General features: G+C 40.2%; 1 protein-coding gene across 1 annotated transcript in view; it reads left to right on the plus strand.

Annotated features, from left to right (window-relative positions):
- The window catches only part of IMMP2L (inner mitochondrial membrane peptidase subunit 2), a 2,004,242-nt gene that overhangs the window by 1,449,814 nt on the left and 527,166 nt on the right, over nucleotides 1-27,262 (plus strand). The gene's annotated exons all lie outside the window — the stretch shown is intronic.

Consider the following 27,262-nt stretch of genomic DNA (forward strand, 5'->3'; position numbering starts at 1 on the left):
CAGATATTTAACTGCATTTGGCCTACTTGTTTGGTTGGGCCTACTAACGGTGTCTGCCACTGCTTGTTGTTCTCCACTGAACAAAGCTGAGCTTCAATTTTCAAGCTAAATCAGATATTAAACTGCATTTGGCCTACTTGTTTGGTTGGGCCTTCTAACGGTGTCTGCCGCTCCTTGCTTTTCTCCTCCACTGAACAAAGCTGAGATTCAATTTTCAGGCTTTCATCCTATATCAGATATTTAACTGCATTTGGCCTACTTGTTTGGTTGGGCCTACTAATGGTCTCTGCCGCTGCTTGTTGTTCTCCTCCTCCACTGAACAAAGCTGAGCTTCAATTTTCAGGCTATATCAGATATTAAACTGCCTTTGGCCTAATTGTTTGGTTGGGCCTACTAACGGTGTCTGCCGCTCCTTGCTTTTCTCCTCCACTGAACAAAGCTGAGCTTCAATTTTCAGGCTTTCAGCCTATATCAGATATTTAACTGCATTTGGCCTACTTGTTTGGTTGGGCCTACTAACGGTGTCTGCCGCTGCTTGTGGTTCTTCTCCACTGAACAAAGCTGAGCCGCAATTTTCATCCTGTTTTGAATATTAAACTGCATTTGGCCTACTTGTTTGGTTGGGCCTATGTTGTGAATTCTGTTATCGAACTCCCTCTGGTGGTTATGAATGGTACTTTGGCGAGTTCTGTCCATGGACTCCCTCTGGTGGCTGTGAGTGGAGCTGCTGGTTCTGAGGTTCTGTCCTCAGCTGACCTCGTTTAGTCCTAGGCTGGCTGCTCTATTTAACTCCACTTAGATCGTTACTTGATGCCAGCTGTCAATGTCCTAGTACTGGTTCAGTTTGCTCTTGGATCTTTCAGATGACCTGTCTACTCCAGCAAAAGCTAAGTCCCTGCTAGCTTATTTGTTTACCACTGTTTTCTTGTCCAGCTTGCTATCATGATTCTGCCTGGCTAGCTGGAAGCTCTGGGATGCAGAGTGGCACCTCCACGCCGTGAGTCGGTGTGGGGTCTCTTTTGCACACTCTGCGTGGTTTTTTGGTAGTTTTTTATGCTGACCGCAAAGATACCTTTTCTATCCTCAAGTCTGTTTAGTTAAGTCTGGCCTCCTTTGCTGAAACCTATTTCATTCCTGTGTTTGTGACTTCCATCTTAACTCACAGTCAATACGTGTGGGGGGCTGCCTATTTCTTTGGGGAATTTCTCTGAGGCAAGTTAGGCCTTATTTTCTATCTTTAGGGGTAGTTAGCTCTTACACCAAACCAAAACACAAGGATTCCTAAAATATAACTTTTAATAATCAAAGTTAAAATACACAGTTCTGAATTGAAGACAATACAATATAAAAGTTACAAGGGAACTAACTGACCCCTGTCAAAACCCTATTCCTATCCACTACCTATATGCGGGGGTAGGCACCCTAATTTTCTGCGGTTGGCGCCCCCACTCACCGATGGCTGGCCCTACAGGCCCTACAATTGCCCTATTATACCAATAAGGTAGTGTCACAATTATGGACCCAAAACCAAAAATATCATAACAAATAATCAAAATAGTATAAATAAATAAGAAAAAATTAGAAAAAACAAACTAAACAAAAAAACAAAAAATTCATGTTCTTTTGCCCAAGCTGCGGATTCTCGATGGACTGTTCATATATCATGTATCCTTGGGGGTATATAATACAATAAGCAGGTAGAGAGCCCCAGTCACTTCATTTATGATGATCTACAGACCAAAAAATAACATAAAAAATTAGCAAAAAACGATCTAAATAAATGAGAAAAAATTAGAAAAACCAAACAGAACAAAACAAACACAAAAATTAGTTTTTTCCCGGACTGAGACCCCCAAATCACATGTCCAGTATTTTTGGGGTATTTGATGCAGGGAATAGATAGAAAAAACCCCAATCAATCACCTTATTTACCGTAGTCTGTAAATTTTAAACCAAAGTATCATAAAAAATAAACAAAAAACGTATGAAAACCATATAATAAAAAATAATCAAAACAAACAAAACAAAAAAACTGAAAAATAGTTCAATAACCAACAGCTTGGATGCCCCAATAGGGTATATATAGACCAGGTGTGACCTTTTGGGCCAATAGAAAGAGGGAATATTATTGTCCCATTTATGCACAAAAGACTCAGTTATGGAAAACCACCTAAAAGACCAAAAAAGATGTCTATACACGGTTCTCACACAGTGGTGGGATGTCCATATAGAAAGCCTCCTTCAATATCAAGGCTAACTCAAAAATAGTCATTTCAAAAAGTGGAAATACCAGAGTATAATGCAGTCCTTATCCCAAAGTTATGGGTATATCCTGTAGAAGAGTTTTTCCAATGGCAGTATTATATATAGGCCAAATTAGAACGTACTTGACACGGAGAAGAGATGAGGATATGACCCGTCCAATATGTTGAAATCCTTCAATCTTATTATAAAGCTAAATCCAGCAGTCATATAGGTGGCCATGCATCATGCCACAAGAAATAGTCATTCAGCCACATCAGGCATATCAGGCATATCGATGCAGCAGCAGTTTAGATGGCCATATCCTATGGATTAATACCGATCCTTATGTCACATTTGGCACTTCACTCATCTGATCCACAGAGAGCTTTCATTCTATGCTGCGGATATCAATTCAGCCGCCATGTCACCAAAATGGTCAAATCAACCCTTTTACTCATCTGTTGTAGATAGAATCCTTTAGCCATGCTGCGAATACCAGTCCAGCCATTAGGACATCTTCATCCAGGAAATCGTCCCTTACAGTGCCCAGTGCCCTGGATGAAGATGTCCTAATGGCTGGACTGGTATTCGCAGCATGGCTAAAGGATTCTATCTACAACAGATGAGTAAAAGGGTTGATTTGACCATTTTGGTGACATGGCGGCTGAATTGATATCCGCAGCATAGAATGAAAGCTCTCTGTGGATCAGATGAGTGAAGTGCCAAATGTGACATAAGGATCGGTATTAATCCATAGGATATGGCCATCTAAACTGCTGCTGCATCGATATGCCTGATATGCCTGATGTGGCTGAATGACTATTTCTTGTGGCATGATGCATGGCCACCTATATGACTGCTGGATTTAGCTTTATAATAAGATTGAAGGATTTCAACATATTGGACGGGTCATATCCTCATCTCTTCTCCGTGTCAAGTACGTTCTAATTTGGCCTATATATAATACTGCCATTGGAAAAACTCTTCTACAGGATATACCCATAACTTTGGGATAAGGACTGCATTATACTCTGGTATTTCCACTTTTTGAAATGACTATTTTTGAGTTAGCCTTGATATTGAAGGAGGCTTTCTATATGGACATCCCACCACTGTGTGAGAACCGTGTATAGACATCTTTTTTGGTCTTTTAGGTGGTTTTCCATAACTGAGTCTTTTGTGCATAAATGGGACAATAATATTCCCTCTTTCTATTGGCCCAAAAGGTCACACCTGGTCTATATATACCCTATTGGGGCATCCAAGCTGTTGGTTATTGAACTATTTTTCAGTTTTTTTGTTTTGTTTGTTTTGATTATTTTTTATTATATGGTTTTCATACGTTTTTTGTTTATTTTTTATGATACTTTGGTTTAAAATTTACAGACTACGGTAAATAAGGTGATTGATTGGGGTTTTTTCTATCTATTCCCTGCATCAAATACCCCAAAAATACTGGACATGTGATTTGGGGGTCTCAGTCCGGGAAAAAACTAATTTTTGTGTTTGTTTTGTTCTGTTTGGTTTTTCTAATTTTTTCTCATTTATTTAGATCGTTTTTTGCTAATTTTTTATGTTATTTTTTGGTCTGTAGATCATCATAAATGAAGTGACTGGGGCTCTCTACCTGCTTATTGTATTATATACCCCCAAGGATACATGATATATGAACAGTCCATCGAGAATCCGCAGCTTGGGCAAAAGAACATGAATTTTTTGTTTTTTTGTTTAGTTTGTTTTTTCTAATTTTTTCTTATTTATTTATACTATTTTGATTATTTGTTATGATATTTTTGGTTTTGGGTCCATAATTGTGACACTACCTTATTGGTATAATAGGGCAATTGTAGGGCCTGTAGGGCCAGCCATCGGTGAGTGGGGGCGCCAACCGCAGAAAATTAGGGTGCCTACCCCCGCATATAGGTAGTGGATAGGAATAGGGTTTTGACAGGGGTCAGTTAGTTCCCTTGTAACTTTTATATTGTATTGTCTTCAATTCAGAACTGTGTATTTTAACTTTGATTATTAAAAGTTATATTTTAGGAATCCTTGTGTTTTGGTTTGGTGTAGTTGTCTAGGATTCCATTGCTATTTGTTTTTTGGTTGTTTCATCGTAGTTAGCTCTTAGGCTGTGAAGAGACGTCTAGACAGAGTCAGGTACGCTCCACGGCTATTTCTAGTTGTTGTGATAGGTTTAGGGGTTGCGGTCAGCAGAGTTCCCACTTCCCAGAGCTTGTCCTGTATTACTAGTTTGCTCATCAGGTCATTCCTAGTGCTCCTAACTACCAGGTCATCATAACAGTACAGCTGACCCGTAAAGTGTTAATGCATCTTAATAGAGGGATAAAGGAAGTTCTGAGACCATTTTTTTTTTCCTCTGCAGCGTGTTTTGTTTTTCTTTTCCCCTAAATCTCTGGGTGGTTCAGGACACAGGTGTAGATATGGACATTCAAGGTCTGTCCTCTTGTGTGGATCAACTCACTGCAAGGGTACAAGGCATTCAAGATTATGTAGTTCAGAACCCGATGTTAGAACCCAGAATTCCAATTCCTGATTTGTTTTCTGGGGATAGATCTAAGTTTCTGAATTTCAAAAATAATTGTAGACTGTTTTTTGCTTTGAAACCCCGCTCCTCTGGTGACCCCATTCAGCAAGTAAAAATCATTATTTCTTTGCTACGTGGCGACCCTCAAGACTGGGCATTTTCCCTTGCACCAGGATATCCTGCATTGCATAATGTAGATGCGTTTTTTCTGGCGCTTGGGTTGCTTTATGATGAACCAGATTCAGTGGATCAGGCAGAGAAAATCTTGCTGGCTTTGTGTCAGGGTGAGGATGAAGCGGAGGTATATTGTCAGAAGTTTAGAAAGTGGTCTGTGCTTACTCAGTGGAATGAGTGTGCCCTGGCGGCAATTTTCAGAAAGGGTCTTTCTGAAGCCCTTAAGGATGTTATGGTGGCATTTCCCACGCCTGCTGGTCTGAATGAGTCTATGTCCTTGGCCATTCAGATCGATCGACACTTACATGAGCGCAAAACTGTGCACCATTTGGCGATATCTTCTGAGCAGAGGCCTGAGCCTATGCAATGTGATAGGACCTTGACCAGAGCGGAACGGCAAGAATACAGACGTCAGAATGGGCTGTGTTTTTACTGTGGTGACTCCACTCATGCTATCTCTGATTGTCCTAAACGCACTAAGCGGTTCGCTAGGTCTGCCACCATTGGTACGGTACAGCCAAAATTTCTTTTGTCCGTTACTCTGATTTGCTCTTTGTCGTCCTATTTGGTTATGGCATTTGTGGATTCAGGCGCTGCCCTGAATTTGATGGACTTGGAGTTTGCCAGGCGCTGTGTTTTTTTCTTGGAGCCCTTACAGTATCCTATTCCATTGAGAGGAATTGATGCTACGCCTTTGGCCAAGAATAAGCCTCAGTACTGGACCCAATTGACCATTTTCATGGCTCCTGCACATCAGGAGGATAGTCGCTTTTTGGTGTTGCATAATCTGCATGATGTGGTCGTTTTGGGTTTGCCATGGCTACAGGTCCATAATCCAGTATTGGATTGAAAAGCAATGTCTGTGTCTAGTTGGGGTTGTCAAGGGGTACATGGGGATGTCCCATTGTTGTCAATTTCGTCTTTTCATCCTTCTGAAGTCCCTGAGTTCTTGTCAGATTACTGGGATGTATTTGATGAGCCCAAATCCAGTGCCCTACCTCCTCATAGGGATTGTGATTGTGCTATTAATTTGATTCCTGGTAGTAAGTTTCCGAAGGGCCGACTGTTCAATTTATCTGTGCCAGAACACACTGCTATGTGGAGTTATGTAAAGGAGTCCTTGGAGAAAGGGCATATTCGCCCGTCGTCATCACCGTTGGGAGCACGGTTCTTTTTTGTGGCCAAGAAGGATGGTTCTCTGAGACCTTGTATAGATTACCGCCTTCTCAATAAAATCACCGTTAAATTTCAGTACCCTTTGCCGCTACTGTCTGATTTGTTTGCTCGGATTAAGGGGGCTAGCTTGTTCACCAAGATAGATCTTCGAGGGGCGTATAATCTTGTACATATTAAACAGGGCGACGAATGGAAAACAGCATTTAATACGCCCGAGGGCCATTTTGAGTACCTGGTGATGCCATTCGGGCTTTCTAATGCTCCATCTGTGTTTCAGTCCTTTATGCATGACATCTTCCGAAAGTACCTGGATAGATTTATGATTGTATATTTGGATGATGTTTTGGTCTTTTCAGACGATTGGGAGTCTCATGTGAAGCAGGTCAGAATGGTGTTCCAGGTCCTTCGTGCTAATTCCTTGTTTGTGAAGGGATCTAAGTGTCTCTTTGGAGTTCAGAAGGTTTCATTTTTGGGCTTCATTTTTTCCCCTTCTACTATCGAGATGGACCCTATTAAAGTTCAGGCCATTTATGATTGGACTCAGCCTACTTCTGTGAAGAGCCTTCAGAAATTCCTGGGCTTTGCTAATTTTTACCGTCGCTTCATCGCTAATTTTTCTAGTGTTGTTAAACCATTGACTGATTTAACCAAGAAAGGTGCGGATGTGGTCAATTGGTCCTCTGTGGCCGTTGAGGCTTTTCAGGAGTTGAAGCGTCGTTTTTCTTCTGCCCCTGTGTTGTGTCAGCCAGATGTTTCGCTCCCGTTTCAGGTCGAGGTGGATGCTTCTGAGATTGGAGCAGGGGCTGTTCTATCTCAAAGAAGTTCTGATGGCTCGGTGATGAAACCATGTGCTTTCTTTTCTAGAAAGTTTTCGCCTGCTGAGCGCAATTATGATGTGGGCAATCGAGAGTTGTTGGCTATGAAGTGGGCGTTCGAGGAGTGGCGACATTGGCTTGAAGGAGCCAAGCATCGCGTGGTGGTCTTGACGGATCACAAGAATCTGACTTATCTCGAGTCTGCCAAGCGGTTGAATCCTAGACAGGCTCGATGGTCGCTGTTTTTCTCCCGCTTCGATTTTGTGGTTTCGTACCTTCCGGGTTCTAAAAATGTGAAGGCTGATGCCCTTTCAAGGAGTTTTGTGCCTGATTCTCCGGGAGTTCCTGAGACGGCTGGTATTCTCAAAGAGGGGGTAATTTTGTCTGCCATCTCCCCTGATTTGCGGCGGGTGCTGCAGGAGTTTCAGGCTGATTGACCAGACCGTTGCCCAGCGGAGAAACTGTTTGTCCCTGATAGATGGACTAGTAGAGTTATCTCTGAGGTTCAGTGTTCGGTGTTGGCTGGTCATCCTGGAATCTTTGGTACCAGGGATTTGGTGGCTAGATCCTTTTGGTGGCCTTCCTTGTCACGGGATGTGCGTTCTTTTGTGCAGTCCTGTGGGACTTGTGCTCGGGCTAAGCCCTGCTGTTCTCGTGCCAGTGGGTTGCTTTTGCCCTTGCCGGTCCCGAAAAGGCCCTGGACGCATATTTCCATGGATTTTATTTCAGATCTCCCTGTCTCTCAAAGGATGTCGGTTATCTGGGTGGTTTGTGATCGCTTCTCTAAGATGGTCCATTTGGTGCCTTTGCCTAAGTTGCCTTCCTCCTCTGATTTGCTTCCGTTTTTTTTCCAGCACGTGGTTCGTTTACATGGCATTCCGGAGAACATCGTGTCGGACAGAGGTTCCCAGTTTGTTTCGAGGTTTTGGCGGTCCTTTTGTGCTAAGATGGGCATTGATTTGTCTTTTTCTTCGGCTTTCCATCCTCAGACAAATGGCCAAACCGAACGAACCAATCAGACTTTGGAGACATATCTGAGATGCTTTGTTTCTGCTGATCAGGATGATTGGGTGTCCTTCTTGCCTTTGGCTGAGTTCGCCCTTAATAATCGGGCCAGCTCGGCCACTTTGGTTTCACCTTTTTTCTGTAATTTTGGTTTCCACCCTCGTTTTTCTTCAGGACAGGTTGAGTCTTCGGACTGCCCTGGTGTGGATTCTGTGGTGGACAGGTTGCAGCAGATTTGGACTCACGTGGTGGACAATTTGACATTGTCCCAGGAGAAGGCTCAACGTTTCGCTAACCGCCATCGCCGTGTTGGTCCCCGACTTCGTGTTGGGGATTTGGTTTGGTTATCGTCTCATTATGTTCCTATGAAGGTTTCGTCTCCTAACTTTAAGCCTCGTTTCATTGGTCCTTATAAGATTTCTGAAATTCTTAATCCTGTGTCGTTTCGTTTGGACCTTCCAGCTTCTTTTGCCATCCATAATGTGTTCCATAGGTCGTTATTGCGGAGATATGTGGCTCCTATGGTTCCCTCCATCGACCCTCCTGCCCCGGTGTTGGTTGAGGGGGAGTTGGAGTATGTGGTGGAGAAGATTTTGGATTCTCGTATTTCGAGACGGAAACTTCAGTACCTGGTCAAGTGGAAAGGTTATGGTCAGGAGAATAATAATTGGGTGGTTGCCTCTGATGTTCATGCTGCCGATCTTGTTCATGCCTTTCATTTGGCTCATCCTGATCGGCCTGGGGGCTCTGGTGAGGGTTCGGTGACCCCTCCTCAAGGGGGGGGTACTGTTGTGAATTCTGTTCTCGAACTTCCTCCGGTGGTTATGAATGGTACTTCGGCGAGTTCTGTCCATGGACTCCCTCTGGTGGCTGTGAGTGGAGCTGCTGGTTCTGAGGTTCTGTCCTCAGCTGACCTCGTTTAGTCCTAGGCTGGCTGCTCTATTTAACTCCACTTAGATCGTTACTTGATGCCAGCTGTCAATGTCCTAGTACTGGTTCAGTTTGCTCTTGGATCTTTCAGATGACCTGTCTACTCCAGCAAAAGCTAAGTCCCTGCTAGCTTATTTGTTTACCAGTGTTTTCTTGTCCAGCTTGCTATCATGATTCTGCCTGGCTAGCTGGAAGCTCTGGGATGCAGAGTGGCACCTCCACGCCATGAGTCGGTGTGGGGTCTCTTTTGCACACTCTGCGTGGTTTTTTGGTAGTTTTTTATGCTGACCGCAAAGATACCTTTTCTATCCTCAAGTCTGTTTAGTTAAGTCTGGCCTCCTTTGCTGAAACCTATTTCATTCCTGTGTTTGTGACTTCCATCTTAACTCACAGTCAATACGTGTGGGGTGCTGCCTATTTCTTTGGGGAATTTCTCTGAGGCAAGTTAGGCCTTATTTTCTATCTTTAGGAGTAGTTAGCTCTTAGGCTGTGAAGAGGCATCTAGGCAGAGTCAGGTATGCTCCACGGCTATTTCTAGTTGTTGTGATAGGTTTAGGGGTTGCGGTCAGCAGAGTTCCCACTTCCCAGAGCTTGTCCTGTATTACTAGTTTGCTCATCAGGTCATTCCTAGTGCTCCTAACCACCAGGTCATCATAACAGGCCTACTAACGATGTATGCCGCTGCTTGTTGTTCTCCTCCACTGAACAAAGCAGTGCCTCCTGTTTACTCCTGTTACCATTTTTGAACTGCATTTAGCCTACTTTATTGTTTGGGCCTAGATCTGTGTTTCCTCCTCATCCTGCCCATTGCCCAGCCACTGCTAGATGAGTCCGCTGGTACATTGACCCAGACCACTACATTCCCCTTGCACTCTACACAGCCAGAATCTGACCCTGCTGAAAGTCAGGTTCCCCTTCCCGCATATTATACCACCTTACACGGGGACAAAGAGGAAGGTGCAGATGAAAGTGCAGGTTCCTTCATCAGGTGGGAGGGCATACTCGTTGGCGACATCACTGGCACAGGGCCCCTCATAGTATGCAAAAGTGTCTCTGCCAGTGGGAGGCGCCCCCGCCATCCAACACACCACTGTACTTTGAGGGGCCCTGTGCCAGTGCCAATGCGAACAAGTGTGCCCCCCCTGCTTGCTCAGGATCACAGCACTTGCAAAGTTGAAATACTTACCTCTCCCTGCTCCACCGCCATGACGTAGTCCGCGTTTCCTGGGCCCACCGAAAACTTGAGCCAGCCCTACCCCCCCCACAACTTTAGCCAAATGACCCCCAATTTTCAATGCCTAACTATTATTATAAGGCAAATTAAGATTGACAAGCTTAAGTAACAAGAATTGATGTTTTTGCCATTAAAATGGGCACTGTAGGTGTTTTCCTGTCTTCTCACTGCCGACTTTGCTTCCCCATTGACTTGCATTGGGTTTCGTGTTTCAGTCGGATCCCCGACTTTTCGCAATAATCGGCCGATTTCACCCAACCCGACTTGTTTTGCGAAACCCGACTCAATCCTAAAAAGTAAAAGTCGCTCAACTCTATTCGCAATAATCGTCCGATTTCACCCGACCCGACTTTTGAGAAGGTCGGGTTTCGCGAAACCCGTCTCGATCCTAAAAAAGTAAAAGTCGCTCAACTCTAATTAAGACACCTGCAAACATATAGTGTATATATAGTCTGATCACTATGCATCAGGGACCTGCAGCAATATTGCGCCTTTGGCTATTCTACCAGTAGGACTGTACCAATATGACATGCAAAAAAACTGCTTTTCTTGAAACAGCCTGAATTTTCAACAGCGCAGTGCAAATTTGGATTAATAAAATCACATTGACAATGGTGAACAGTGGCAAAACCTTTGCAAAATTATGATGCATGTATAAGGCCTAACAGTTTTTTTAAAGGCTACCCATATAAGTCACATAAATTGTTATTTGACCTTTAATAATATAATTACTGTTTCACACTGCAGCTTTTTTTATAACAAGAGTTAAGTATAAAAAAGAGCTCAAGACAGGAAATGTAGGTTTGACCAGATTGAAAGGAATTTTCATTGATCCATGTCCTTAAACTAGATCGTTAATGTGCCCTTTTACATGCAATTTTTCATCAACTGTAGTGTCTTAACAATTAATAGCATGGCCTGGAAGGTTCTTAATACCCATTTTTTCTTAGGCTGCATTTACATGTATATGTGATATGGCCTAGAGCTGTCTGTTATTTTCTTGGAAGACATACAGACCTCTAGAGTTTCATTGATCCATACACACATTAGTCTTAAAAATGGATACATGTCTCTGGTCCACAAGATGCTGTTTTGCAGATCAGACTTGGCATTAAAGACTATAAAATGGATTTTAACTGAATCATTGTTAAAATTAATAGATAAATATAGTTCAGACAGTCTACCCACTTCAATGAAAAAAAATGAGAAAAAAAAACTATTTAACTAGAATGACGTCTGAAAAAAAAATCAAGTAGTTTCTTTTGGATGGAGACACTCAAAGATAGATACCCAGAGATCATGGGACTAACAGGTCTGATACACAGTAAGCATTGGCAATGCCCGTACTTCTATTCACTATATAATGCTTATTGAGTTTTATGTAACTGGCAAAGGGGAACACAGAATGGGTAATAATTTGGCTCATATTGTAATTCCATATGCCTCTGATTTTATATGGAGGCCGGCACAGTTCAGATAGGTGCATTTCACTATCCATATATGGACTGCAATGATCGGATTGATGACTTGCCTCTACACCCAAACTTATAGCCTATTAGGTGTCTATAAAGCTATACGTTCAGGTCTGGAGACTCATTGTCAGTCCAGAATTCCAGTCTGCATACTGTGAAATATGCCTGTCTGTAATCATGCATACTACATGTTTATTTTCTTACAGTTATGGAATTGAATGAATTTTCAAACGTGTGAGATATTTTATTGAATCATAAGTGTTAGCAAAACATTTGTATGTTTAGACAGTAATCAGAGTTACAGCACACAATGGCCCACATTTACTAAAAATGGCATTTTTTTACACCGATCTCCCTAAAAATGGCAGTTGCGGATATTTCCAACAAATTTATTAAAAGCAAGGCAGAATTTGTGACAGTGCCTTTAGTTCTAGTTAACTTGTAACCTTTCACCCATTGCAATCACAATAAAATCAAGAATGATCCAAGGCACCAGATGAAAAAATCACTTTCTTATTCCATAATAAAATGTGCATATTTTTATTATTGTCATCTTTTGGAAAAATGCATCTTTTAGCTGGATTGTTTGTATTTTTTTAATGAGAAAATGAAATAAAGTGACATTTTTCTTATCTCTACTTTTGGGGAATTGGATCATTCTTGTTTCTTTTCAAGTTTGATACGCCAATTTGACAGTTTAAATGATACATATCTTCACATAGAACACTTTATTGGTGCAATTTAAGTAAGAAAAACTGGCTTAACAAGCTCAGTAAATGTAGGCTGAAGTCTTTTTGCTGTGTACATGAGCTCTAAATCATACAATGTGCAGTTTTGCAGAGATGTTTTAACCTTTGAAATGATTTAGTACCATACTAGTGGCTAGGTACTAATTGCCTTTAAATGTTCTCTGATGCTTTCATGTGCCCTTGCCCTTACTTATTGGCCTTGCCAATATTTTTCTTTTTTTAGATTTCTGTTTTATTTCACTTTTTAATCAAAAAGAAGACATGTCTTTTCATACCAACAACTATTAATAATGACTTTATTTCCATAGAAATGGTGTGTGCATTCTAGAAATAAAGTAATATGGCTTACAACATCCAGTTATTGAATAAAATACAATAAAAATATGTGAAAGGTCTTTATAATAAAGTATTTGGTGGACAAGGATGATCTAAGGTAGGGGTGGACAATTCATTTTATTGAGGGGCCACATGCGAAATTAAAACTTTTATTGTGGAATAATCAATGGGCAGAAATTAATTATGCTTAAAAATTCATTTTATCACTTTTTAGATATCAGTAAATTATATGGTTTGATATTAGCTGCTATTGGCAACTTAGGTCTACCAAACTTGAGAAAATATCTCTATCCTTAGATCTGGCTGGGATCTGACACCCAGCCACCTCACTGATCAGCTGAAAACAGCTCCTACAGATTGGGCATCAATATTTTCTGACATGGCAACCACTTTAGTCAAGCATTGGCAAAATTAATTTTCCAGTGCCCACGCCAGAAAGGCTAATTTTATTAAAAAATTGTCCAATTTTCAATCATAAAAAATTACTGTTTTTCATTTGCATTGTCATTATTAAAATTTACAAGACCTAATACAGTTTCTTCTGTTAATAATGGCAATGCATTTGGAAAAATCAAATTCTACACAGATGTTCTGTATGGGATATAATTTTATTTTTCACACTGAGACAGTGAAAGGAAGCATGTATGAGGGTCGTTATGTGTCCCCCAGGATGTGCATAGAAGCATACTAAACCTGCTGGAGAGCATTGTAATGACAGCCACAGCTGTGGTTACAATGCAAAATAAAAGAGAGTGTGGATTTGCTATTTGACCAAGTCAGATTTAAGAAAACCTGACATGGGCTTTTGTTTTGGAGAGATCTGTAGGATCGTAGTGGGACGGATCTCTACTCTATGTCTTGGGAGTGGCTCATGTGCACGATTTCCATTTACACTTTCATTAAAAAAAAGGTTTTGGTGTGTTAGTTTTTGGTTTGCAAGCATCAGTGCCAGAGGTCTATGTGAGATTAAGCCAGAGAAAGCCAGACACTGATGAACGCACTAGTGATATGGTGATGCAGTCGTCCATGTCAATAGACTGATATGGGCGTTCCGGCTACAAACTGGAGTATTGAAGTACTGGATTTATTTTGTAAGTTTGAAAAAAAAGATGTTTATGTGGAACTTTTTTATGTCACTGCTTAATTAATGCACAGACGAGAAAGCCGAAGCCTTACAACACCCAAAAGCTTGAATATGTCAATCTCATCTGCAACATACAAGAGACTAGTATATGCTGCAGTTTTTTCATGCAAACATTTGGTCCATGAAGAAAGGTCAACCGAGCAGCCTTATTTAATAACATTGGTTTGAGTGCTGTCAGTTATTTTTATGCATAGTATGCAGACCGAAAAGATATTCATGTGTACTGAGCCTTATATGTTTAGATTCCAAATAATGTGCATGCGGTCCAAAAAACATTTTTACCTGGCCAGAGGTGTGCTTCTGGAACAGGATGACCCACATTCTATTCTAGAAGCACACTTAGGGCCAGGTGAAAAAATATATTGACCATTCATTGAGGCATCATCTTGTATACGTGGTAGCTTAATATGGACCTAGATAGTATGTGCTGCTCAGACAGCACAGCAGTGACATCATTATGTGATTCTCAGGCAGAGCGGCTGGGAGATTAAGGATTGCATTGGAATGCTCACTTTACGCATGTGGCTATGCCCACCATGCGTAAAGTGAGCGTTTCATGTGCGGATGGTACCCGGGTCTGGAGGAGAGGAGACTCTCCTCCAGGCCCTAGGTACAGTATCCCTGTAAAAAAAAAATTAAAATAAAAAATAGGGATATACTTACCCTCTGATGGCCCCCGGAGTCCTCCCACCTCTCAGCAGTGCACGCAGCGGCTTCCGTTCCCAGGGATGTATTGCGCAATCATGTGGGATGACGTCATGGTCATGTGACCGTGATGTCGCAAAGGTCCTTCACGCAAAGCATCCCTGGGAACAGAAAGTACTGGGAGCGCCGCTGAGGAGATTGGGGGCCGTCGGAAGGTGAGAATAACCATATTTTAACATTATATCTTTTACTATTGATGCTGCATAGCAACATCAATCGTAAAAAGTTGGTCACACTTGTCAAGCACTATGCTTGACAAGTGTAACCAACCTGTCAATCACTTTTCCAAGCCATGCTTCAAATCCCTAGGAAAACGCAAGCATTCTGCAAGCTAAAAACGCTTGTGTCTTGCGGGAAAACGCATGTGAATTCCGCATGCGTTTTACCCAAGGCAGGGAGTGGCAGAAATGCTGCGGACATTTCCGCAGCATTTCTGCAACGTGGGCACATAGCCTAAATGTGCTGCTTTGTCAGAGTGGTTGTAATGCCAATACAGTGTGAGGAGCGATGTCAAATAGGTGAGCACAATGCAGCTTATGCATTTGCTCTGTGTCTCTTCACAGGTCAGATGTGTACTGTGAATTTAAACCATGGCAGCAGCACTACTCATTACTTTGGACGTTCTTTCTGTTCCTTTAAGCGACATTTAGTATTTGGTCAGTATTTTACCTCAGTATTTGTAAGCCAGTGTGGGTGAGAAATACAGAAGTAGTGACGTGTTTCTATTATACTTTTCCACTGACTGTCCCACTCCTGGTTTTGGCTTACAAATACTAATGTAAAAAACTGGCCAAATACTGAACGGGGCCTTTGACTGTTTGATTTAGGACAGAGAGCTAGCAATAGGCAGCTTCAGTGCTTAAATTAATAGTAATTGGAATTTTGACAATGATAATTTGGGGGAATTTCAGCCTTGTTAAAATATTTCACTTGGAGATGTAATAACGAGCCATTATGGATAGATGTTTTTGTGTAGAGTGGGTTTTCTGTCCATCTATCCTTCACACAGAGTCTGGATTTCAATGTCAGATCATATCAGAGGTGATTGTTCATCTGCTGGGTAATCAATGTGTGCTCCATAATAGCAGGCCGCTCACATTATACACGGTTGGCAGAGGTTCCAAGTATTTCTCATTTCAAAATGTCAAGAATAAAATGATTTATGAGTAAGAAACTCATATAACAACCTTCTAATTCTACTCTGTTGTGTATAATCATTAAAGCATCAAGAAGATGATAATGGCTTGCTTTTCTTTTATCGTGGCTTCTTTTGTTAAAGTTGTATAGCAATTTTGTTAAATGAAAAGTACAGTATTCCGATATTGTGTTAAGAACGAGAATGATATACAGCTGAAATTATTTCGTATTTCTTTGAAATAGAGCTGAATTAGATTCTTTTTCTAACTCTGCATATACTCCATCACTTTCCAATTCTATTTAGTTTATATTTTTCAAATGAATGTATTGCATAATAACTAAGTTGTGCCATCTGGAGGCTATAACTCAAAGATACATGGCAATTTTGGGGAGTTTTTAAAAATATTTTTGACAAGATTACAGTAGAAACTTAGAGCTAGAATCATGTCAAAACCACATCAAGAATGCCATCCACAACTACTGCCTTAGGCCTAGGATCACACTTGTATGGCGCATTCCACTATGTATATGTCTGAATTGCCAAAATAACTGTATTCAGACATATGTATAAAAAATGGGGCAAACTTAGTAAAAACAATAGTTTTGATTACATTTTGTCAGATTTACGCTATATTGCATTTTTTGGATGTGTAAAAAAAGCATAGCTGGTCACGGGTTTTTTTTGTTCTCAAACAAAGTAATGAAAAAGTATGTGTTTTTTCTCCATTATTCTCAATGGGAGACATATTTAAATGTATAGCACCACTTTTCAATACATCTAAAACGTATATGTTTTACTGTTTGTACTAAAAGGTAGTTGAGAAAAGATTTTTTTTAAAAATAGTATACATTAAAAAAAGTATATAGCCGTATAGCTAATTTTCAGGCAGACGCATGGCATATATATTTGCACATGTGTAAATCATATGCATAAAGGTGATACTATGTGTGAATGTACTATATCAACAAAGATACCAGCAGGTGGTACATATAACAACTTTACTTTAGAAATTAAATGTGGATTACACGATGCCACAAGATTAGTCCCTGCAGATATCAATATATCACAGTCATGAGGCTTTTCTTTAGCTACTACGAGTTTTACAGATACTAGAACAGACGGCAGATATACACGCCATGCCTGTTTACAGATTTCACACTGTTCATACGTCATACTTCTGCAGATGTCCTTGCATGAACTTTTCATCTTTATATAAATAATGCTTAATCACTACACATGAGTGGATGTTTTGAAATTCGAATTTGCCTGCTTTACCAAATTTTCTCACCAAAAATTTGATTTGTGATGTAATACACCAAAGCCTCTAAATACCCAGAAAAGATGTGTATAACACTGAGTTCTCCTAGGACTGTATTGAACATGCTTTGTGCTTTTTAATGCAAACACAACCTTATTAATGTCCAAGTGCCCTTAACCAATCTGGCTATGAGAAAACAGAGAGTAACCTGTGTTAACTTCTCAGCAGTAGTTAAGTCACATGTTCAGGTCTAATATTGCACTATTGTAGCAAGGACTTTTGCAAAAAAAAATAATTTAAAAATATTCACACACTGTGTGAGGCAGATAGCTATGTTTAAACTTCTGGAAAGTGTAAATTATGACTTGTCTATCAGCCAGGCAGTGTGACACACAAACCTTGGCTTGGGGATTTTTCTTTATTAGCAAAATTATAAAGGATAGAGGAGAATTCAACTTCTGTCCTTGTTTAAATTGTGTCAATAGAAAAAAAAACAATTTTATTAAGCTACTGGTATTATCATATACACTGACGAGCAAAGTGGTAACAATGTTTTGAACATTTGACCATCCTCAATTCATAAATTTGACTGGCAACTATTTTGCATAGATTAGTTATGAAGATTGCTACCATGTCTCTGCACTGTTACTGTTTTCACATTCCCTAATAACTCATTGTAGTATTAGGTTGATACCCAAGAGAAAAGTCGCATGTTTGAATCAATGAGCAGCTATGAGGAAGTTTTTCCATGAAAAACATCATCCAGCTCATCGACAGCAGGCTCTCGACCAAGAAAATTGTGAAACTGCATCATGTGAGTACCATGACAGTTGGAAGAATACGAAATGAACTCCATCTATCCATTCAAAAGCCAAGAGGTGTACGTTCAGGCAAAATATTGAAGTCAACAAGTTGGCTCGTCACAAGGTCTATTAGTTCTGGTGCAACAAAAATGGCAGTAAAGGTGGCTCATATACTTCATAATAGTGAGATAACAGATGTCCATGCAAGCACTATGCTATGTATGTTACACAAGTGGGGAAAGGTGGCCCAAAAAATGGTGAAGAGGCCTCGATTTCAATATCATCATAAGAAGCATCGGCTCAAATTTGCAAAAAAGTACGAAAAGTGGACAGTAGCAGATTGGAAATGGTTGAGTTGGAGCAATGAGACGAAAGTCAAAAGACTAGGTTCTGATGGGTGCAAATGGGTCTGGAAGAAACAAGGGAAAAGGGGCTAACGGATTGCGGAATTGAAGGAACTGTCAAATTCAGTGGAGAAAGCCTGATGATATGGAGTTGTTTCACACAAAGGCTTGGATTCTTGACCAGGATTACTGGTGGTCTCAGCTTTGAGCTATATGTGAGAATCCTACAAGATGAGTTACTTTGCACACTCAAGTACTATGTTATGAAAATGACTACATAATTGACCAGCAAGACAACAACCCCAAGCATAAGTTGAGGTTGGCAAAGTAATGGTTCCGTGACAATGAAGTAGTGGTGCTGGATTGGCCCCTACAGTCCCCAGACCACAACAAAATTGGACACTTGTGGGTAGAGTTGAATAGAAAGCTGTATACATACCCAAATGAGTCTACCAATATGCACCATCTTTAGGAGCATGTAGAAGAGACCTGGGATCAAATATTGGTCAAGACTAGAGATGAGTGAATATATTCGGCTCCCTCCTTATTCGGCAAGCTATAGCGTTTACCAAAGAAGCTGCAGCAGGAACCCGGATGCCTAGAGCGCTCCGATAATCAGGTGCCACAGCTGCATGTGTGGCGGCTGTGTGACAGTCACAACACATGCATGGAAAGCCTGTTTGTTGTGACTGTCACTGTTGTGAATTCTGCTTTTGGGCTCCCTCCGGTGGTTGTAGGTGGTAATGCAGTTGCCCCTGAGTTGCAGTCTTGGTCAGGTGTATCTGCTGATTGCAGATCTGACTGGGGTATTTAGGCTTGCAGGATTCATTAGTCCTTGCCAGTTGTCAATTGTTGTTGGGAGGTGTAGGACCTCTGCCTGGTTCCTCCTGCCTTTCTGCCAAATCAGCAAAGATAAGTGTCTGGTTCTTTTTCCCTGTCTTTTTCCCTGTGGCACACATGTTGTGTGCTTCACAATTCAGTGCTATTCTTTGTGTTTTCTTGTCCAGCTTAGATTGTGTCAGTATTTTCTCAGTCTTGCTCGATTCTCTGGAGTGGCAGATATACATTCCATGTCTTTAGTTAGATTGTGGAACTTTTTGTATTATCTGCTGTGGATATTTTTGGAAGGGTTTTAATACTGACCGCCTAGTTATCTGTCTTATCCTTTCCTATTTAGCTAGAGTGGCCTCTTTTGCTAATCCTGTTTTCTACCTGCGTGTGTCTATTCTTCTCGTACTCACAGTCATTATTCGTGGGGGGCTGCCTATCCTTTGGGGGTCTGCTCTGAGGCAAGATAGCATTCCCATTTCCATCTATAGGGGTATTTAAGTCCTCCGGCTGTGTCAAGGTGTCTAGGGAGAGTTAGGCACACCCCACGGCTACTTCTAGTTGCGGTGTTAGTTCAGGATTGCGGTCAGTACAGGTTCTACCAACTCCAGAGAAAGTTTCATGGGGCTCCAAGGTCACCAGATCATAACAGTCACACAGCTGTGACACATGCAGCTGCGGTGCCAGACAATAGATTATCGGAGTGCTTCGGGAATCTGTGTTCCCACTGCAGCTACTTCGGTAAGGGCTATAGCTTGCCGAAAAAGGAGGGAGACGAAGATATTCCCTCATGTTTAGTCAAGACATGCTTGAGTCTGATCGAGAGCATGCCCAAAAGTACTCAGGCAATGTTGAAAGCCAAAGGTGGATTTACAAAATAGTAACAATTAAAATGTAGATTTTTAGGCGCAAAACGCTAACAATGCAGTGACATGACAAGAATCTGCATAACTAATCATATGCTAAACAGTTGAAAATCATTTTTAGGTATGTGATGGCCAAGATGATTGTCCATAAAATGATGGCAGTCTCATGTTCGTTGCAGTAGTGGGCGGTGAGCTATGGAGCCTCAAAATCAAAAGTTCAAAACATTGCTACGGCAACTCTCTATCACTTGAATCTTTTGGAATATTATTCGCAGACTGAGACTATCATTCTAATTTTTAATGTACTTCAGTGCTGCAATACAACACTACAATCAGGCATTTTTCTAGCCCTATGAGTAATGTATGGTGCCATTGTACCCTGAATGTTTGTGCCCCGGTCAGCATGAGCTTTATATAAATGTCTCTGTATAACTCTATCCTGATAATGAATATTTCTTTGATTAGGTTGTAGAATTTTTGTATTTGACTGTATAAATACTTGGAATTTTGGAAGATTACCTACTACAGTGACAAAACCTTACTAATAATTCAAAGACAGCAGGATATTTCCCCCGACATATTAATACTTTAATGTTGACATTGTCAAATTTCTGACTTTACTTATGACACATATGAATAATTTTTACTGCTAATGTTGATATTTGCTGTTGAACAAGTATTACTTGTACACATCATTTTCAGTTTCCCAATGCATCTTTATGAATTTTATAGTCCCTTTAATCCAAAGCTTGACTGCGTTTTGCAAAGCGTAATGCTGCTTATTTTAGATCTTTTTGACGTGAAGATCGAGTATGAATGCTAATATTTCAAGTCAACGTGCCATCTCTACATAACACTGAACTGGTAGCTTTAAAACATCAAGAAAAACTGTCTAAGTGATGGTGTGTAAATAGCAGAAATATGTCTCCTTCTTCTTTTTCCATGTAGAGGCAACTTGTATGAGACTAGAGAGAAACTAAGCAGAATAATAATAAGAGTGGTCATAAATGAAACACACTAAGTCCTTTCATGTAGAGGCATATACAGTACTGTATGTATATAGAACATGAGAACATGTCATATCATGATCATCATCAGTAAGGCAATAAAAACCTCTACACTGTCTTTTGCCTAATGAAATTTATTTTCCTATTTTGAGATTTTGGCATTTTTTATTATTAAAAACGGAAGCTAAAGTGTCATGTATCCATCCTGAAGTGTACAACAATGGATGGTATTGTTATACAGCACTAGAAATATGCATTTCTTCTTTTTCTTTCCATGGATTACCACAGCCAGATCACAGAGTTAAAACTAGAAAGCTAATGCTGCAGCAGAAGTGTATTAATACTGATGCACCAATTCTTGTTTTATGGTGATAAGACAAATCAATGGAGGTTTAAAAGTATTGGAAAATTCTTATAACCTCTTTTCAGACCTGATAAGTGGAAATTAGAAAAATCGTTTTAACATTCAAATGTGGAGATATTTCCCCCAAAAAATTCAGTTTGCATGAATCTCAATAATGGAAAGTTTGCTATTACTCAGAAAATACACGAGTGAGAGGAGAGAGAGAAGCCCACTGACCAAGAGCTTACACTTTACAGGCAAAAGGATCCCACTGACTAGAAAAGTTTACGCTCTACAGAAGAGACAGAAAGAGGACTGCACTGATCATAAGAGATTACACTCTACAGGTGAAAGAGGAGACCCCACTGATTATAAGAGATCACAATCCATAGTAAAGAGATAAAGAGCGACAGAGGACCCCATTGACCACAAAAGCTTACACTATACAGGAGAGAGAGGACCCCATTGACAGTAAAAGCTTACACTCTACAGGAGAGAGAAGACCACACTGACCGTAAAAGCTTACATGCTACAGGAGAAAGATTATTTAACTGACTGTAAGAGCTTACACTCTAAAGAAAAGAGAGATAGGACTGCACCAATCATTAGAGATTACACTTTACAGGTGATCGAGGGGACCCCACTGACCATAAGAGCTTATACTCCACAGTAGAGAGACAAAGAGAGACAGAGGACCCCATTGACCTTAAAAGTTTACACTATACAGGAGAGAGGACCCCGCTGACCATAAGAGCTTACGCTTTACAATAGAGACATACCCAGTGACTGTGGACTTGAAAAATGACTCTGCCATACAAACTATGTTCCAATAAAAGCCGCCCTTCTGTGACAGCCCAGGAACTGACCACCACTGCACAAGGTTTGATAATCCATAAGATGTCCTAGCTGCAGGGGAAGCCATGTAGCAGTCAAAATGATATTAGCCTGCTCTCTGAAACTTCGGCAATTTGGGAAATGGTGCTCGACAAGTTAATTTTTGTGAACTATGAAGTCAATCTCAAAATGATTGAATTTGTGTGCAACCATGAATTTAATGAAATTCAACTCCAGATTGATCAGCTCATTTCTAATGATTAGACTTTCCTTGGTGATCTGCGAGGATTTGCCTGTTTCTGAGCTGGGACCTGGGGGGTATGCATGCATTATACATACTCCAGGAAAGGGCCTGAGTAGTGGGTACAGCCTAGCTCCATACACTTGTATTGAGCGAGGTCGCGCCCTGACTAGTTTCGTGGCCACCCAGTGAGCATGGCCGAATAGAGGGCACGGCCTCACTGCATACAAGTGTATGGAGCGAGGCTGTGCCCATTGGACGGGCTCTGGCTGGGAGAATGTACAACACATACTGGTCCCAGCTCAGAAACTGGTAAATCTTCAAAGCGCATAGTGCATGCGCTGAGGGATCCATAAGTCTGAACTCACATAGAGTGACTGCAAACGTATCGTTTTGAACCGGACAACACCTTTAAGATAACACACTTGTGGTCAGATTAAAATTACAGCATTGTCTAAGAAGTCTCTTTTTAATTCTTTTCTAATAAAATGCTTTCATGTTCTGCATTTGCCACTGCCTCAATTGAGCGGTGAAGGACAGCATTTCTAAAACACTTGCCCTTTTTAAGAACTTAACTGTTGTAATAGCCATCTTCTAATATGCACGCTTTGCAAGCATTCTGATAAATGCAGAACATTTGCGAGCGCATAGCTCTTCCGATCACCGCTTATTATTGCTAATAAATTTAATCTGTTTTATAATGGAATTGTCTTCTTTTTCTTCAATGAAGCAGAATTTCACCTGACGTGTTGTGCAGAGCGGCTATTAAAAAGTATATAAGAAGCTGCCTGGCTGGATAAATCACTGTGAAACTTAAATGGAAACATGACAGATGTTTATTGAGGCAGGTCTGGAGGTGCCGGTGTGGGTACGAATTACAATTAGAACTTCAAGTCTTGATTAATCAAACAAATTGTTACATGGTCAGCAGGGCTTACTAAAGCTATTGTGACAGTTCATCTTCTTGACTAGTAGATACTAATAAGAAGAATCCTCAGGATCTATCTCCTAGATATACTGCACATTCACATATGGGGCTATGCTCTCCATATGCTCAATCCATGCTGTCAACACCTGTATTCCTGCTGTTGAATGAGTTGGTTTTCAGGCACTGACATGTGCTGCTCATTGATAGGTAATGAATGTATTGCTAATTAATTCTTCCAAAAGAATTCAGCTGTTAAATGGAACAGAGCTATCCTAAGTACAATTTCCATATACACTTAAATGAATCTGTTACCAGGTTTGTTTTCTGCCTATTCGTAGACTATAAAATTCACCACACACTCTGTTCATATGGGGAAGCAGAAAAATAACAATTTTATTACACTCGGTGACAACAACAAAATAATTGTCAAGCAGAAAAAAAGATTTTGAGTGACTATACTCAGGGACGTTTCAACCTATCCAAGGCTGTATGCAATACGTCGCTGCAAAAGAAGAAAATACCATAAATGTCGTGTTCACATAGTATAGTTTTACAGTGACTGAAGTAGAAGGAGTACAACAAAAATGGAAAGCATCTCATAATCCCTATGAGAACAGAATGACACATAACAAAGAATATTTACAATGTAAAGTCAGTGCAATACAGAGTCAACTTGTTAGGCTACTTTCGCACATCAGTTTTTTGGCATCAGGCATAACCCGACAAATTTTTTAAAAAACGGATCCGGTGCAAATTTTGAAAAACTGATGTGACGGATCCGTTTTTGCTTACTGGGTGAGTTTGGACTTCCTGTTCCGGGGAGGAGAGAGAGAGAGAAAGACCAACCCAGAGACTGAACACTGCTGACCTTTGGTTACTTGGAAGAAGTCCTATTGTTAAGTAAATGTGGCAAGGAGTGTCAGTAGGTAATAGTATAAATAGTATACCTATTTTTCACTGATATTTTGCACATTCAGCAGGCAGAGCGCGGGAGTGCTGCTTCACACATCACCTTAAGGCAAAGGAATTATATATTATGGACCTCTACTGATATTTACCTACTCCGGGATTTCTACTAAACCCCAGCCTTCTCTATTCAGCTCCACAGCATATTGCCACATTGCCTTATCTCTAAGGACCATGCAGGTATGGCCACACACTTGATCTTCCAATTCCCTATGTTCAATCGTACTTAGCTCACCACTCTCCTCTCTTTTCTATCTGTACCATTTATACTATTACCTACTGGCACTCCTTGCCACATTTACTTAACAATAGGACTTTTTCCATGGTAACAAAGGTCAGCAGTGTTCAGTCTCTGGGTTGGTCTAACAAGGGCAGGCCAATGCTTCCTACTTATTCATAGAGTATAACAATGTTGGGCCAGAGACTCTCATTCAAGCGATGTGTCACTTACTTAACTGTTTTGTGCAATTTTCATAAAATCACTATTTTATCAGCAGATTATCAATCGAGGACTAGTAAATCTGCTGCCAGGTAGTCAAATATATTCATGAGCTCTGTTGCCTGCCACTTATTGGCAACTTTCTGCCTATGCACAGTGTACACAGAAAACTATTAATCAATGGTGGGGGTAGGGTTATACAGAGCTCAGCATTTAGAGAACTGGTAGATCTCAAGCAGATAAAACATGGATTTTATTAAAAACGCAAAACGGAGCCCAGGAAGTGACACATCACTTGAATCAGGAAGCTAAAATCTGGTGCCAGATTCCATTTAAGCTAATGGTATACCAGTTTGTGCCAGATCGAAGAGTAGCATCATGAATTAATTAGCTTAAAAGAAATTTTAAGCAAAACTTTGGATTTTCTTTTTTTGTATGTTTGCTACTTGATCTACTGGATGATCCCCAAATATCCTTTAGGAGCCAATCAATATTAGCTGTTGCTCCATCCACTAATAAACCATTCTGAAGTGAACTGGAAGACTTTCCGAATACTTTACCTATGTCTTCGCATATTGGTCCTACATCGTTTGGCTCCGGGTTCAGCACTTTAGAATGTGCAAATGTCTGGAAGGTTTTTCTATCTTTTTGAGGGAACTGTGAGATACTGAAATCCATAGAGTAAGCCACCCATGAAGGAGGCTTAGTAACAGTTCAATATATAAGAGGTATGCAGAATTATATGTAGCGTATATTTGTATTTTTTTGTCTTCAGTTAAATGGCTTTAGTAACTTTGTATATAACGTACATGTCATAAAAATAATTCTCGGATAAAATATATCTTATGTATGTACTAGAAGACTTTTGATCTTTGACACGTAATATTTTTCTGTGTAATGCTGCTATTATGTGTTTTCTAGGCATTCCTTCCAAAGTACACCAATGTTATTACTTTAATTTGCTTCTTCTGCGATGCTACCTTCTGTTAGCCTGTGTCCTGTGAGGCCTCTACCACGGCAATCATGATATCGCACACATATCATCAAGAGAGCTCATTTAAATTTTAATGAGCACATGCTGCGTCAGGTTGTGTGCCCAATTAAAGCTTTTGCCATTGGGATAGTGAGATATTTTTCCAGAGATTACATTTCTCCACAGTGCTCTGCGCTTTACATTGTGTACTGCTGGTCTCCAACCCGTGATTGTTGCCTACAAACCAACAGCCTGAAAATTTTCATTTAATGTATTCGTTAAAGGCATTGTCTAATTGGCCACTATAGAAACTAATATACAACGTGCTTCCTACAGAAAAAAAGCATTTGAACTTTGTTTTTCTTTCAAGTTTTGTTTGCTATCTTGAACTTTTAAAATAACATTTTAATGGGGTTTTCATATGTTGATGAAAACTGCTCGTTTAACAATGCAGTAACATGGCAAGAATCTGCATAACTAATCATATGCTAAATAGCTGCAAGTCAAATTTATGTATGAGATTTACATATGAGATAGCCAAGATGATTGTCTATAAAATGATGGTAGCCTCATGTTGGAAGCTTTAGTGGATGGTGAGATATGGAGCCTGAAGGTCAAAAATTCACAACCTTGTTACCCTTTTGTTAAGCCAGTGTATATTAGTAAATGTATTTATTCTACTTTTACAAACCGTTCAGAATCATGTTCTATTCTAAACCGCCCAAATTTACCAATTTGCCTCCGCACCCAATGTTTGTTTTTACATTTGCATTTTCCCCTCCTTTTCTTCCAAGAGCCAAAACTTTTTTTAAACTTTCCTTTGATATAGCATGAGGGATATTTTGCTTGCTTATAATGGGCTGAAAATTCCAAGTGGGATGAAATAGAACAAAAAGTGAAATTCCAACATTTTAGTTCTGTTTTCATGGTATTTTTTGTACAGTAAAAATTAATTGGAAACTTGATTCTCTGGGTAATTATGACGGTGATATCAAACATGCATTTGTTTTTATTATTTAAGTGTTGATATAAATTCAGAAGTTTGTAAAACAAAAATAAATAAATACATTTTTAATTTGTGTCACCATGTTCCATCAGTACAGCCTTGTGAAGACTTGTTGTTACTGATAGTGATCTGATGGTTTTAATAGTAACAATTTGGGGTATATGCAAGATTTTAATTGCATTATATTGTATTTTTTAGAGGAGAGAGCTGACATCAAAGCCACAATTCTGGCATCTCTTATTTATTTATTTGTCTTTACAGAATTCACTGTATGGTATTAATCCATTAGAAATTTTGATAGACCAGACTTTTACAAACACGGCCGTGCTAAATGTTTATTTCTATTTTTAATTTTATTTTTTTAAAAGCTTGTTTTCAAATGTGTTGCTTAATTTTTTAGTCCTCTTAAATGACTTGAAACTGAGATTGATCACTTATCTTATATTCTGCAATGTAGTAGAGCAGTGGTTAGTATAAATCACAGCCTTAGATGAAAGCTTAGCCTGTGGCTGAGCTTCACATGAGAGCCAAGATGGCAGCAACTGGTGCCTCTAGCAGGCCTTTGGCTACCATGATTAACCTTAGGAGCCCCACGATTGCGTCACATGGGGGTGTGTGAGCTGGTGTATGCAGATTGGCAACTGCTTAATTAAATGTTACTGTCAGAGTTTGACAGCAGCATTTCAATTGTCAACAGCAGCAATCTGAGCTCATCTTTCGCTACTGCTGTTATAGGCGCATCCCGGATGTGTAATATCT

The sequence above is a fragment of the Ranitomeya variabilis genome, chromosome 5 (genome assembly GCF_051348905.1).
Source record: "Ranitomeya variabilis isolate aRanVar5 chromosome 5, aRanVar5.hap1, whole genome shotgun sequence".
In the NCBI taxonomy this organism is placed as follows: Eukaryota; Metazoa; Chordata; class Amphibia; order Anura; family Dendrobatidae; genus Ranitomeya; species Ranitomeya variabilis.